This window comes from Prorops nasuta, unplaced genomic scaffold (assembly GCF_024137725.1).
Source record: "Prorops nasuta isolate Cenicafe-Biocafe unplaced genomic scaffold, Cenicafe_Pnas_1.2 PNAS00005, whole genome shotgun sequence".
Taxonomy (NCBI): domain Eukaryota; kingdom Metazoa; phylum Arthropoda; class Insecta; order Hymenoptera; family Bethylidae; genus Prorops; species Prorops nasuta.
The window spans coordinates 10,307,735-10,321,788 of NW_027116802.1; positions in this window are offsets into that span (position 1 = coordinate 10,307,735).

Here is a 14,054-nt window from a genome sequence, read left to right on the forward strand (position 1 = left end):
ACCATAATGAATCCATGATGGGACAGTATAAATTTTTACTAGGGGTCCCCAATAAAGTTTTCGGCCGTGCAGTTTGTAAATCTTCGTCGCACGGTAGCGAAGCTGGTTGGTCGGTCGCGTGATCAGCGGGAGGTCCGAGGTCCTCTCCTTTTGACAAAAATTTAACTTCTCGTACCTTTGGCTCTTTCCTCAAACTGTGACGAAAAGTCAAAAATTTGCAATGCATTTAGTAAGAATTTTCCCTTGGAATATCAAACGTTTGGCAAAATTAACACTGCTATTCTTCAGAGAGCTAATTTCGCGAATGACTTTTTCTCCTTGCAAGGGTCGAAGAGTAAAATTGGTTTTCAGAATTTCGAATAGCAGTAGAGAATTTCTTTGGGCAAACCAGAAGTTATCAGTTTTTAAGAAATGTCGAAGGTTACTTCCTGACAATGTATATGGTGCAAATATTGTGCACTCCCCTAGCTGGCGAGGATAGCTGGAAGATTTAGGGTACCTACGGTAAAAATTCTTATATAGGAGGCAGACTAACGCTTTTACGGCCGAAACGCACTTGGAAAGATGATTTCACGTCGCAGGGGGTACAGCATTCTCTTGTGACAATAGTCAGCATCACCGTCAGGGATATATCCAGTAGAAAAACGTAGCTATACCTATTAAGTTTTATAAAAAATTCTGTAAGTACCATAATAATTTTCATTTCTTATAGACAAATTCCAAAATGTAATTTATGGAGTATACAAAAAAAAGTATCTTTTGGTTATCACTGATTGAGAATTCACGTGGACGGAGGCCACAAAGGCGAGCAGTTTTAATTTATCTTTTTGGAGCTGGAAGACGTCGAGTCATGGTAGTGCCGGGCAGCATAAGCAACTGGACAATAAACAAGAGACTCGCGCGATCGTCTTGAAATATTGTATACTACCGATGAAAGATGAGTGTGTTGAGGAGCTGGTAAAATCGACACCTGCCCGTGGAGGAATAAAAAGGTGTCCATTGGACAATTAGTGAACGGAACGGAGCGTGTCATCTTCGAGAAAGGAGTGTTGCGAAGTCGACTTAGTTCCATGTGCCTTTTAGAGACAGTAGACAAAGCCCGTCTCAATATTTCCGTGCTGGAATTCTTCCAGTATTGTCTAGGAAGCGGTAAATTCGGCGTGACATACGGTCCGAATACGGTAGCTCGCGAAAACTGCACCGATTGGCCAGAAAAGGTGAAAGTCTCTGAACTATTAAACAATTATTGGACGTGGTCACGTGGTGGGTGCTCTTTAAGATAGCAAGTCAGGTAGCTTTTGGTAGTCTCGTCTTGGGGGGCAACCAAAATTGATTAGAACCTTTCGAAGCTACCGATATCATGTTCTGCCAATATGCCTGTAGCGTTCTTCATCATTTCAATTTGATTCATTTTGGATTGCTCCATCATCGAGCATTATCAATAAAATAATTGACAATCTCTCTTCAATTCACAATAGATATCTAAAACCATTTCTTTGAGATTGTAAACTGTGTTTATTCTACGGTACAATATTTCTCTTAAAGTTCTGAATGATTTTTCTCGTGATAGGTTCGAAAGGATTGGTCGAGGAAGAAGTAGGTTTTTCTTCGAAATTTCAAGAGAACGACATTTTTCAAGGGAGCGCAGCAACGAAGCAAGCCTGGTGGAAAGAGGCTAGAAAGTAGTCCAACTTCTAGCGGGTTCTAGAAGCAAAAAAGCGTTTGGGGCCCTGAAGTATTTAGGAGGTGCTCTCACAACGTTCCGCTGCAGTTCCCTACTCGAGAGTGCCCACTAAACGGGCCTATTAAAAATTCTAATGGGTCCACGCATATATCCCAGGTTTCTCACCTAGTTTAACATAACAACGACAGGTCCTCGAAAAATATCCTACACCTCTTCTCCTTTTTTTCTTTTCCCTCTCCCTTTCTCCAACTCCATCCGGACCACATCGACTTCTTCTTCTTCTTCTTTTGCTCTTCATCCTCCGTTGCTTCACAGAAGATTCCTCCAGTGTTATTCCAGTGTCATTTTATGGTGTTGGAAGTCCGTGTGGGACTCGCCGCGGGCATCTTTGACAACGAGACTGATGTCGGTGTATCACTCATCAAGATTTATCGGGACTTAGACTAATTGCTGCTTTTAATAGAAATTCGTGGCAGGACCCTTTGGCCTGCAGGAATCGACGAGATCCACTTCTCTTTCATTTTCTCTTTCTTTCAAATTTCTTGCTCCATTATTCGTGTCTACACTCTCTACACCTGGTCCATATGCCATCCCAGTAACGGATAATAGAAAGGATATCACGATTCTCTAATCTTTCCCTACTCATTATCGCATTTTCATTATTCAACAGTTTCCCTCCTCGACCTTCACGCTTCGTTTCGTATATTTTGTATTTTTCATGCTCGTTGAGGGACTGGAAAATGTTTTAATTGATAATTCATCAGTTTCTCCCATTCTCTTTTCTCCCGCTCTCTACCAGTCGCACCTATTTATCGCACGAGGCACGCGGAAAGATTATTAGGTTTATTATAGAACGTACGATACAATGATAAGTTAATGCTTCAAGTTGATTTTCTCTAACTTTTGGGAGAAAGTTGGTCAAAATTTTCGGAGTACTATAAAGCCATGTTTTGTAGAAAAGCGTGGTCCCTTTTTGAGTAATAGCCATTTGTCCGCGTGTCTTTTAACCGCAGACACCTCGTTTGACTACCAAATACTCCAAATATCTATACCTGATTGCCTTATTGAACAGCTCTATGCGTCTTTTACATAACTTTGCCTTTGCTGGGATCACGCTGACACACTGGCTGTATACGCGCGACCACCCGGTATTTAAAACTTCATATAAAGGAAAAAAGATGTAGGAGACAGCACGTAGTCCATTTAATTTCAAGGAAATTATGCAAAATCATGACGTCTTACACAGTAGTAAATTGCTGGAATGCTGCAGCGAGAACTAATATGGGTAGAATCAGATCGATCAATGAGAACGAGAAGAATTTTTCAATTATATTCCCATAATTGTTGAAGGAACGGTGAGATAATTTAGAAAGGGTCGGATATTCACGGCGAAATTATCATAGGGTCGGAGGGAGAGTTGTGGTTGGTCGAGGGAATATCGGCTCGTGCTTGTCGGAGGATCATTTTTACGGTAGAAACTGGCCATTTTGGAATATGCGTGGCGTCACATAACTTAGGTAAAATTCGACGATAAGTTCTGAGCGGCTAGGTGGCGGAATCGGACGCGGCACCTTTGAGAGAATTAGTCTTATTGGGCACAAAATTGGAACAGAGGCCCCTTGACCCCGACGGGTCCCGTCTGTTCACGTATAACGAGCTGAATTATGTTCATACCAGCACTGGGCCGCATAGTTCGCAAGGCCCCCACACGTAGGGCCCCGAAAACGGCCTCCGCAAGGTAAGCCAAGACACGCTGTGACCCTTTTTCCTCCCTTGTGCCTGGGAACACCCACACCACCCGAGATCTCCATGTCCACGCGTGATTGATAGATTCCTATAGGTTAATAACCCATCTGGACTCTATCCCAACTCTCCTGCTCTTTTTCCCATCAAAACTCTTCGCTACCGCTTTAAATACGAATAAATTATGAAACCTTATATAAGACGATATTTCCATGTCTAAGTACGAGAGACGTTTTACGATTTCCACTACGTTTCACGAAGATTATTGTTTAAGGTGGGTGGTAGAATATGAGAGAAGAAAGGTTTTCTCGAGATTTACACGCAAAGAGATTCGAAGGGCAAATGGATAAGGGAAAAAGAGTGTTGCTGGAACGATATAGCTGGTAGGAGAGTGAGAATGGGAAGACGAAATGCAAAGTCTCGTTAAGGGATGACTGCGTGTCAGGAGGTCGCCACATATCTTGCCGCGCGTATCTTACAACTAAGGAAGCCAATGTCCATTGCGTATAGTATAGATGTATATATATGTATGCTACTACGAATTACCTCGAGCTTCTTCTTGCTACCGTGTAAAGTGTTTTCTGCAAACTTCTGGCGCCATTGCCAGCTGCCAGTGCATAAAGAAAGATCTCGTTGAAAACGTCAGAGATCCTCCCTCTCTTTAGCCGGAAATCCAATCTCTTCTGGGAATCCAAAATTTGACGTACAACGATATGGCACACGTTAAATCAAACGAGCTTAAAGTATATATATATATATATATATATATATATATATATGAAAGGTCGAACTTTGGGATATATCGTAGTATAATCGAGATGTTACAGAGGCGATAATGAATTCAGTGAGAGAAAAATCATTAGTTATAATACAAGAGAATGTGGTTAATAATTAGCACTGGTATGTATTACAATAGCAATCAATCTAAACTGGTAAATTGATTTCTCTCGATGAGCTGGTATATGGTTTGGGTAGAGCTTAGGTGGCAGGGGGGACTGTGTTGGCTGTTTGGAGTCTGTGGGAGCGAAATGGAGACGGTGGAAAGCGAGAGAAGAGGGGGGAGGGGGAGAGTTGGGAATATTGGCGTAGTACGCGCGTGGCCATAAAGGTACTACGGTAATGGACTCAAGTCGACCGACAAAGGACTTTATTTAAATAACTAGCGGCTGGCGCAACGACCCGTTCTGAAATCCGGGGAGGTGCGAGAGCGATTCAGGCTCGCAGGTTCCCGACATTTGAGAGCTTGCAAGCTCACCGATAATAAAGCACCCTTTGTAAATCTCCATCCGCGTCTCGTGTTCACCGTATTAAGCGCTGATAGGAAGGTAATTGACGAATTTCAATCCCTTCCACGGCCATCCAGGATCAAGAACCTTTTTAAATGAAAAAAGAAATTGCCACACCTACCAATTTAGATTCCGTTGCGGTTATTAATTATATTGCCTATATCGCGAAGCTATAACTTGACGAGTTTATTAAAAATGAGTTGTAGAAATCGCGCAACAGTTCTAATAATTCGCTATACGAAGAGTTTTGAGAGCGTTGGAGGCAGTTGGCGTATTACCGGGGTTAGCGAAGGTTTATTCTTTACATCTGGTTAGCAAGGAATTTGAAAGAACTGCGTGCGGCCTGCAGGACCGAGCATTATATAGGATGTCGCGAGAGTTCAGCAGCTGATGCGAGTATCGATGAAGTCTCCATTACGCGGTGGCATTAATCGCAACCATCAGAAACGTAATTAAAAAGTCGGAGGCTTTGAGGTGCAGCAAGCGCGGCTTGTCGAACGTGGGTGGGGGAGAATACTTGCGTGTGACGCGTTTCACGCAGTGTGACCGGCTCGCGGCACGACCAGTCTTTAGCTTCATTCCCACTTTCACCCTCTCCACACTCCCTCGATAAATTTCCTCTAACGGGCACACTGCAAAATTTATATACGCTTCCCATGAGACAATCACACTCGGTTAATTGTTTATATTCTATTACATCGTGAAAGTTATATTTTCCAGTAAAAGAATTATAATTGTCTCTCCGTTGAATAATCGTATTTGCGAAGCTCGGTGGCTTTTGAATTACAGCTGGGGATTGGTGGCTGCGGCGGGTAGCAATGACTTTTACTGGGAGTTGCGTGAAATTGGTGAAAAGCCGTGGTCCGCTAAACGATCCGGTACCTAAGGGCAGAGTGGAGAGGGTTGAGGCAGAAGAGTTTAATGAAAGGCACGCGCAGTCTGACGGACGCTGGCGTGAGAATAAAATAATTAGCCAAGGTGCCCTCTGTGTCGGAGGATGCCGCCTCTGCCTCCGCCTTCATCTTCCTTTACCCTCTTCGCTCACTCTCACCCTCTTCCCCACCTTTCCGAGGATCCCGAAGAGACGTTGCTGGAGAACGGAACGAGTCAGTGTCGAGCTGGAAGTGCCAGGGACCAGGTGGGTCGTAAAGCCTTAGAATGATGCTCTAATAAATCCAACTGAAAAATTGCGAGCCCTCCAGGCCTCGCGCTCCACCGACTCCACCGTATATACTCTCCTCGCTCGCGCAACCTTCCACAACCTCAGCGCGTTTGCCAAGTTTGGTTTTCAGTCGAACGTGCCAAGCCTCTTTAGCTCCTACACCATTTGACTTTAACGTCTCTCGTGCTTACTATGAGTTGTAGCACTTGTATCTCGCAAAGATATCCTCGAGAACCTGACCCTTTCGCGAAAACGTCCTTTCCCCTTAGAAATCTTACTCGATCAATATTAATGCAATATCCTGCAAGAATGCTTCAGTATTGCATTTGATATTATTTTAAACTATTATCACAGTGGTGTGCCTATAATGTGTAATAATTAATAATTTAACAAAGCATAGAATTCTTGTACAATATTTTAATCATTCTAGAAAGTATAATAATGTTGATACTTTTAATTAATAGCATTGATCGCTAAACAATGAGACTTTATTGAAAAGTCACTCAAGGGGACGATCGCAGTTTTAATGAGAATTGCATTATTTAATACTCTCAGCTTGATTGCTTATCTCGTTGGTTCTCATCGTTCTCCTTCGCTCATTGGCAGAGACATTGTCGAGAGGTTAGGTACAAGCATATATCGAGATATTATGAGTAGTGTGTGTGTGTGTGCAGGACCGCGTAATACGTCTTACGATTTTATATACCTCTAGCCTTTTCCTCGACCATACACTCTCGACTCGGCGTTTCTCTTTCTGCCCCCGCCAGTAACCCACAGCGTCTCGCTCGATATATCCGATTGCCGAGTAACGTTGAAATCGATCATTCCTCGCTCTATTCCGATCTCGTTGATTAAATCTATATCCCTGACTAGTTTATTCTGGCACTCTTGGAATTTTTACGTAAAATTTTTAACATTTTCTTCTTTTTATGTACATCATGAAAGAAAACTCACAAAGACGTTTTATTTCTTTATGAAAAAGCACTCCTGCGTGTTATCGACTCCTCGTCGAGCCACAAATGCCTATAGGATTTGTTAATTAAGACTTGGGAAAATATCAGAGTCACGATAGTCCCTGTGGTATTTGTCGAAGGTCCTAGAACTTCTCGATCATACGAGTGATGCCTACCAAGGGAGTTGGTTTATTCAAGATATGCAGAGCGTAAGGGGGAGGTTGAGGAGGTTTGGAGATTGGAACGCTCTCTCTCTCTCTCTCTCTCTCTCTCTCTCTTTCTCTCCCTCTCTCTGCAGGAAGAAAGAGAGAGAGCATAGTGTCCAGAAGTCGAGACAGGAGGCAGGAGGAAATGGTAGTGAGGCAGGTCTATAGATTCGCAACGGGTCGAGGTCCCAGCTGCAATGGGCCAGCGAGAAATCAGCGTCGTCCTGGGACTCTGGAAGGACTCGACTATACAGTACAAGTTCGTTCGTTGGTAGGTGTAGGGTAGGTGAATGCGACCGAGGCTCTCTCGTGTCCTGACTCAGGAGGACACGGCGAATAATCGGTAAATAGGACCGCGAACCAGCGACACCCGGCCGAATCCAATCCGCGTTCATGGAGCTACCCGACTGTGACGAAATTCAAAAATCAGAATCCAAGGATACGCGATCCTTCTTCCTTCGGACCAAAAACAGATTGACTTGGCTCGTGTACATAAAGGATCAGGGGAGACCGATCTCATAATGCTCCCACCGCTAGGAAATCTCTGGCACGAGTGTTTTTTACCTACCGCCAAGTCTCCCTCCTCTTTCATTCATTCTTCCTTCCCTCCCTCCCTCCCCCTTCCTCCTTACGCCATTGACCCGGATATGCCCGCGATAAAAGTAACGAAAGAAATATTACTCCTAGAATTAACCGTTTTCTATACCAAAAGAAGAGTCTAGCTAGACTCCGTTAAATCAGGATTCATTTTTCAGGAAACTGCTCCCTGCGGCCTTTTATTTCCAGAGAAGCTTTGTCGGTGGTTACCTACGTAAAAATTCGATAAGAACCATGTTGGTTGGTTGAAATGGTGTTATCGATGAAAATCTCGTGTAGGGGATGGAGAAAGTTTTCGAGGTGACAGAGCGAGAAGAAACAATGATTGACACGGGCGTGAATAAAGAGAATTGAGAAGTTGGAGAAAATGGCAGCTGGCTTGGAGGGAAAGGTGAAGGGAGAGGCGCGCGAAGATTATGCGATGGCCTGCAGGTTGAACTTGCGAAGAAGAGATCATGGACCCCCCAGTAAGATAATGCTTCTCCCCACCAAGTTTCTCCATCACCTCCAAACTAAAGACTTAGGCTCGTCTTAGCCACTGGATAAGCCGCGAAGCTGACACTAACCCCGTTAACCGTTAACTCGGACGCTGCTGACTTTTTAAATCGTTGTTTATTTACCATCTATAAGCTTCCAACAAAATCCTGACCCCGATGTCGCCAAAGCACTATACCCTTTTGCAGGTATTAGCCTCTAAAGCAAAAATCTAAAACATCTCTATTCTACCCTCGAAAATTTCCTCCTTTCAACACTGCTTACGTTCACTCTATCTATACTCGCTAAGTTTTAGCCAAAAATGAGTAAAAATGATTAAATAATTAATTGTATTTAAAATTACTATTGAGCAAATGTGTTGCTCGATCGCTCCAATTGATTTCCTTCTTGCATTCTCGGAAAATTTTGATAGTCTCTCTCTTTCTCGCGATGAATTGTTGTGGTTAAGGGTGGATTAACCGGATTGATTTCTAGGATAGTCCGCGATGAATCAGTTAACGAGGAATGTCGAATTCAGCGTGGCCACATCTATATCATCTTCATAACCAAACGAAACTAATCCGTACCAGCCGTTCTAACTACCTTAACTAAAGCAACAAACGCGCCATTTTACCTCGCGCGTTCCCCTTCACGGCCATACCAAAACCCCATAAAACTATTGCTCAGCATCTGCGAGTTGAGTTTTCTAGCTGCCGAATCTCGACGAGCTTCGTTATGGCCTGGAAAGCTGCCAGCTTTTTCGACCCCTCCACGCTTAAATCATATTTGTACGCTCGATTTTACCCTCCACGCCGTCGCTCTTCCGAGTCAGACAAGGATGCCATTTTCCTTTTTCTTTACCTTTTCCTTCAACTTTTCTTTTCCCTCTCCTTATTCACACCCTCCACCAACCGTGGACTCGTAGACGCTTTCGTTACAGATTCTTATACTTACTAACGACCAAATTCTTCTTCGACCCTTTGAATACTTGCATACTTACTCTGTCTGAAATTATTTTCTCTTCTTTCCTTTCTTTTCCCCCTGTGTATAAGCTTCATTTTCGAAAGATCGGTATCTCATAACTGTATACTTTTTTTTTTAACGGACTTGGAAGAGATATGTTTGTAAGCGTGAATCAAGTTTCAAGATCTTTATTGAGAGCCTCTTTAAAAGTCAGCAACCATCTCGGAGACTCCGAAGTCTTTTCTAATCTGCTTAGCTAGAATTTTGAAACAATACAGATGATCTTAGCAGGTTCTTCGGGGTAGTGTGCTCTGGCTCGTGAAATCCCATGAAAAATATTGTGCAGTGTTTTGTTTCCAGTAAGATATCCGCAGGTTTTGACACGAATGTGAAAACACCAAGTGGGCGGGCACGAGCTTAAGGGATTCTGGACCGACAGACTCCCGGATTACAATCCTTTTTTCCAAAAGAAGCTTTGCCAATGCTTTTTCTGTCAGTGAGCAAGAGAGAGGAGATTAGTTTCGATTCTTGTCAAAATTGTTAGAATTGTAGTGACAGAGGGTGCCGATTATTCGGAAGTAATATTCATCGGCTCCGTTGGGAGCAACTGTTTTCAAGACGCTTCGTCCCTAAAAGCTAATAGTTCAAAATAATGACAAGTCAATTATTACGAAAATATTCTACGTGTGGTAACTTTCCATTTTATTGCATTTCCATTAAAATATCGAATGTTCGTTGATTTTCGGGAGAAAATATCCTACAGTTTCGAATGCTTATAACTGCACAATATTCCAAAAAGGATTTCACGAGCAGGTGCCCTTATCCTGTGAAGTCTCAATGATCCTCGGAATCTGGTTAAAGGATTAAAAGAGACCAGGATATTCTTCTAGGATATTTGCTGACTTTTTGGCAACTTAACCAGATCGGTGTAAACAAGTTTAGCTAGAATTTGAACGGTCAGGCGATTTTGAGAAGGTACACTTGCTAGATGTATATACATATAGGATTGTTCACAGGATAAGACGATCCCTCTTATTTGTACATTTAGTTCTGCAAAGATGGAGGGGACGGAGTCTTTTGAGCAGAACTAAATTCGTAACGCGCGTTGACATGGCTACTTACGCTTTTCGACTAGCACGTACCGTCGCTGGAAAATTTGATTAGGTCAATTATGCGGCGCCGATCGAATCTTCACGTGAAATTAGATTGGCTACGTCGGTCGACATACCACTTACCGCCCGATTACCGGCTTTTTTCGCCAATGATCAAATCATTGTCCACGCGTGTTATTATCTCGCCCCAGAAATTTGCGCTCATAATCGCGTTGTATCTCACATTTTCACTTGTATATAGCTTGCAATGCATCATTCTCGTATCTCAATGCAAATATTCCTCGTGTCGACCTATTTATTGTTATTATTGATCATCAGTAGTCCCATTTACTGTGTAATATTATTCGCAATTCTAGAAATGACCAACCATTATGAGGATTTTCTTCTTAAAATTCAATATTAGATTTTCCTCCGTTATTTATAGACGCAGCTGGGTCATTATTGGATAATGCTCTCGCAGGGGTGCTCGTTCAGTGTTCGTTTTCCGTTTGCGGCGCCATGATTGTTGATGATAGAGAAAAGTGGATGGACGAAAAAGACAGAAAGAGGAAGGGAGAGAGGGAGGGAGGGGGGGGGGGCTACGGGGGTTCTGGTTAAGGCAGGCGGGTTCTTACACACGGGTCGCTTTGCAAAAGATCCACAAACGCGGCGTGATGCGCGTCTAATCAGCGCGGCGTGGCCAGCTGCCGTGTAGGCAACAGCGCAATACATCGAGCCGGCTTCGGAATGATCCTTGGCTTCATTCATCAAGGTCCTGGTTACAGCAACCCCCAAAAACCCCCCTTCGTATATCCCAGCTGAATCCAACCCCCTATACAGCGAAATCCGTTAAAACACGCGGGAACACCAATCACAGTAACGATGATTATCATCATCAGTTTCTCTTCGATTCCATCGTGAAACGCCGCAATTTTCTGGAAGACTATACAATTTTCCAAAACTCTTCTGCGACGAAATGAAATTTCACTAGTTTGTTGAAAAAGTATTTGAAGAAATTGTTGAACAAATAAAGTGGCGCAAGGAATGATATCCGGGGTTTGTATAGGAAACAACAAGAGTGTACATATTAATTGAATTCCGGCGATCGTTCTTGGTTATTGATGACGTCGTAGGTATGGAGAGGAATATAAGAGGCTGTTGCTGATGGATTACTGATATCGTTAACCGTCACGATTAAATTCGCAACACCATATATAGCGTATTCCCATGAAGGTTACCCTTTGCGAGTAGGTATCGTCAGTGATTTTGTAGCAAGAACTTTTCTAACTGGCCGTCCTGCACGTGGGATTTGCACGGTTTTCATTGGCTCGGTAAAGTTTGATTAATCTATTCGGTGTCAGCATTGTTCAGGACGAGCAACGAGCACGATTGGCGGAAAGCGAGCACGGGGGCCCCTAGTTCCACACTTCCACTGCGATGCAAGCTTTATAGGGCTGGGGGAAACAGTGTGTGCCATGGTTCCATATCGTGTGCACCAACTGGTTTTGTGTGTTTTTCGCCCGACCCATTTCTGTTCATTCGTATACGCTTTAGTCACCATGATTTGTGTATCCCCCTTCTCGTACGTCCACCCATGGGTTTCCCCTCGAAACCTCCCCACCTCTCTTTCTTTCTCTCTCTCTCTCTTGCTCTTCGAACAGCATGATTTGTACTGCGTCACGACGAAGTGGAATATTCACGAGTACACTCGAATCATGCATGGCTAACAGTTGCACTTAAACTCACCGTAATTACTATTCGTCCTCGGTTTGAAATATTCATTTGTAACGAGATCCGATGAATGTCCATACATTGCACATTTATACATATAGCGAAGCACGTATATAATTCAGTTTCGAAGAGAGTTTCTAGGCAGGATTTGTGCAACGAGACCGTAGGTTTTAGCAAACATTCGAAATCGAAATGTTTCAGTACGTGTGGCATATTTCTTGCAGAGTTGCCTCAGAAGTGTTGCAAAGAAGAGTGAAAGGCGAGGAATACTTATGACAATTTTGCACCAGTAATTATTTATGATGCAATCACTCGTCGAATATTTCCTCAAGTAGCATTGGGAGAAGAATTTGTAACAAAGAAAATGATCTAATGCAATGATTTTCTCTTCCATTGGTTGCTTTGCAAAGAGTATATATTATATATATTCGATTGCCATAAGAACTAGGCGATCGAGCCTTTGGGAATCTCTTTGCACGGTAAGAAGTATATTTACATTGGTAACGTCATAAGGAAATTCAGCTTTATCCAGAAAGTGAACAAATATTCGCATGAATATTAATAGTTTCATATTGGACGCGTGACTTTCGGTTATTTCTATAGGTTAAAATTTGAATAGTTAATGGAGGATTATGGCGTTTATTCGGTAGCCGAGCTTCGGCATGTCTCGGAACCGTAATTTTTTCTTCTCCCGATAGGTTTTTCAACACGGTAACCTGAACAGATGTATCGGCAACAGCAGAGCTGATAGGTGTGACGACCTCCCAGATTTAAGCCGCACCCTCGCGATAGAAATTTAAGGGCGGTCTTGCCCTACGGGGACGTACATTTATACGTTTTCGAGATGCTATTCTGCCTTCAATTACAGCTATCCTTATATATAGAAGTGCGTTTCACAATTTTTCTCACACTTCAAAGAGTTTTGACGAAACTTAAAATTAATCTGTCGCAGACACCGGCGAATACATTTCAATAAATTTTTCTTCAAATAAACAAAAGTATTTTTTGTGTATATAATAGTTTATATATAGTATAGAAGCAAAAATCGAGCTTCGGACAAAGAGAGAAAGAGGAAAGAAGGCTTATACTTGTAATACAAAAAGTCGAGGACGAGACGTGAGCAGCGTTGAAATCTCCGCGTATCGATGTCCCACGGTGACTTTTGAGGACCGCACGTATCGTTTTTCCCTCCTCGACCGTGATTCGCCATTCAGCGATTCCCGCCCATTTTCCATCCCCCGTTGCTCCTTTTCCCGAGCGGCTCCTTTATAGCTATCCTAACCCCAGCTACCCTCTTAGCCAATCTGTTGCTCCAGAATCTTTACTCTACCCTCTTGCCTAATGCGGTAGGTCAAGGGCCTCGCAGGAAAATATTGCTGACCCCTCCTGAGAAACACTCCCGAGATCGTTGAGACGCTCCCCTCGTAAAATCTGTCGCCTAACACATAAAATCACTCAAGGAACCAATTAAAGGACAATGCATACATCAATTTAATAATTAACTTAATTATATTAATATCTGTATTTTTAATCATCGCATTAGCTGGTCGACTGCAATGGCTTTATTTCAAAATCATCGCGTATACCTCCAGTTTATCAGTGATGTTATTGGAGTGCAAAGAGAAGGATAAAATAAGTTGGCAAAAATAGGCAAAGATTTTGGGAAAAGAGGGCGTGGTGACCGTGAGCAAAAATAAGTAGATGGTAACAACTGGACGGTAGACGGTGTTTGTTGTTCGCTGGAGTTGGAGCTGAAACTGGAAAGGGCGACGGTTTTCGGGACTGAGAAGGAGCCGACAATCGAGTACAGGGTGACAACGAGCAATCAGCCTGCCGTATATCTACGGATCCTGTCGCCACGCATTTGTGGCCCATTGTGCTCGCCAAGTAGGTGGTCGTAGGCCCTCTCTCATATTCCTCGGTTACCCTCCGCACCGAAGCATCTTCTGCCAGAAAACACAACGAGAAACAACGAGCTCCACTTCGACTCCAAACTTTAGATAATCTACTGATAACTTTTAGATTATTAACTTTTCACAAAGAAAACCAGCTACTCGTATCCCAGATCGAACCAATCGATAATGCACTGGCATCTCTACCTGAAAGGTTCTTGCTAATAAATAAGGTGAAAAGGAAATTGTAGAATGGTTATAAAGCATTACAC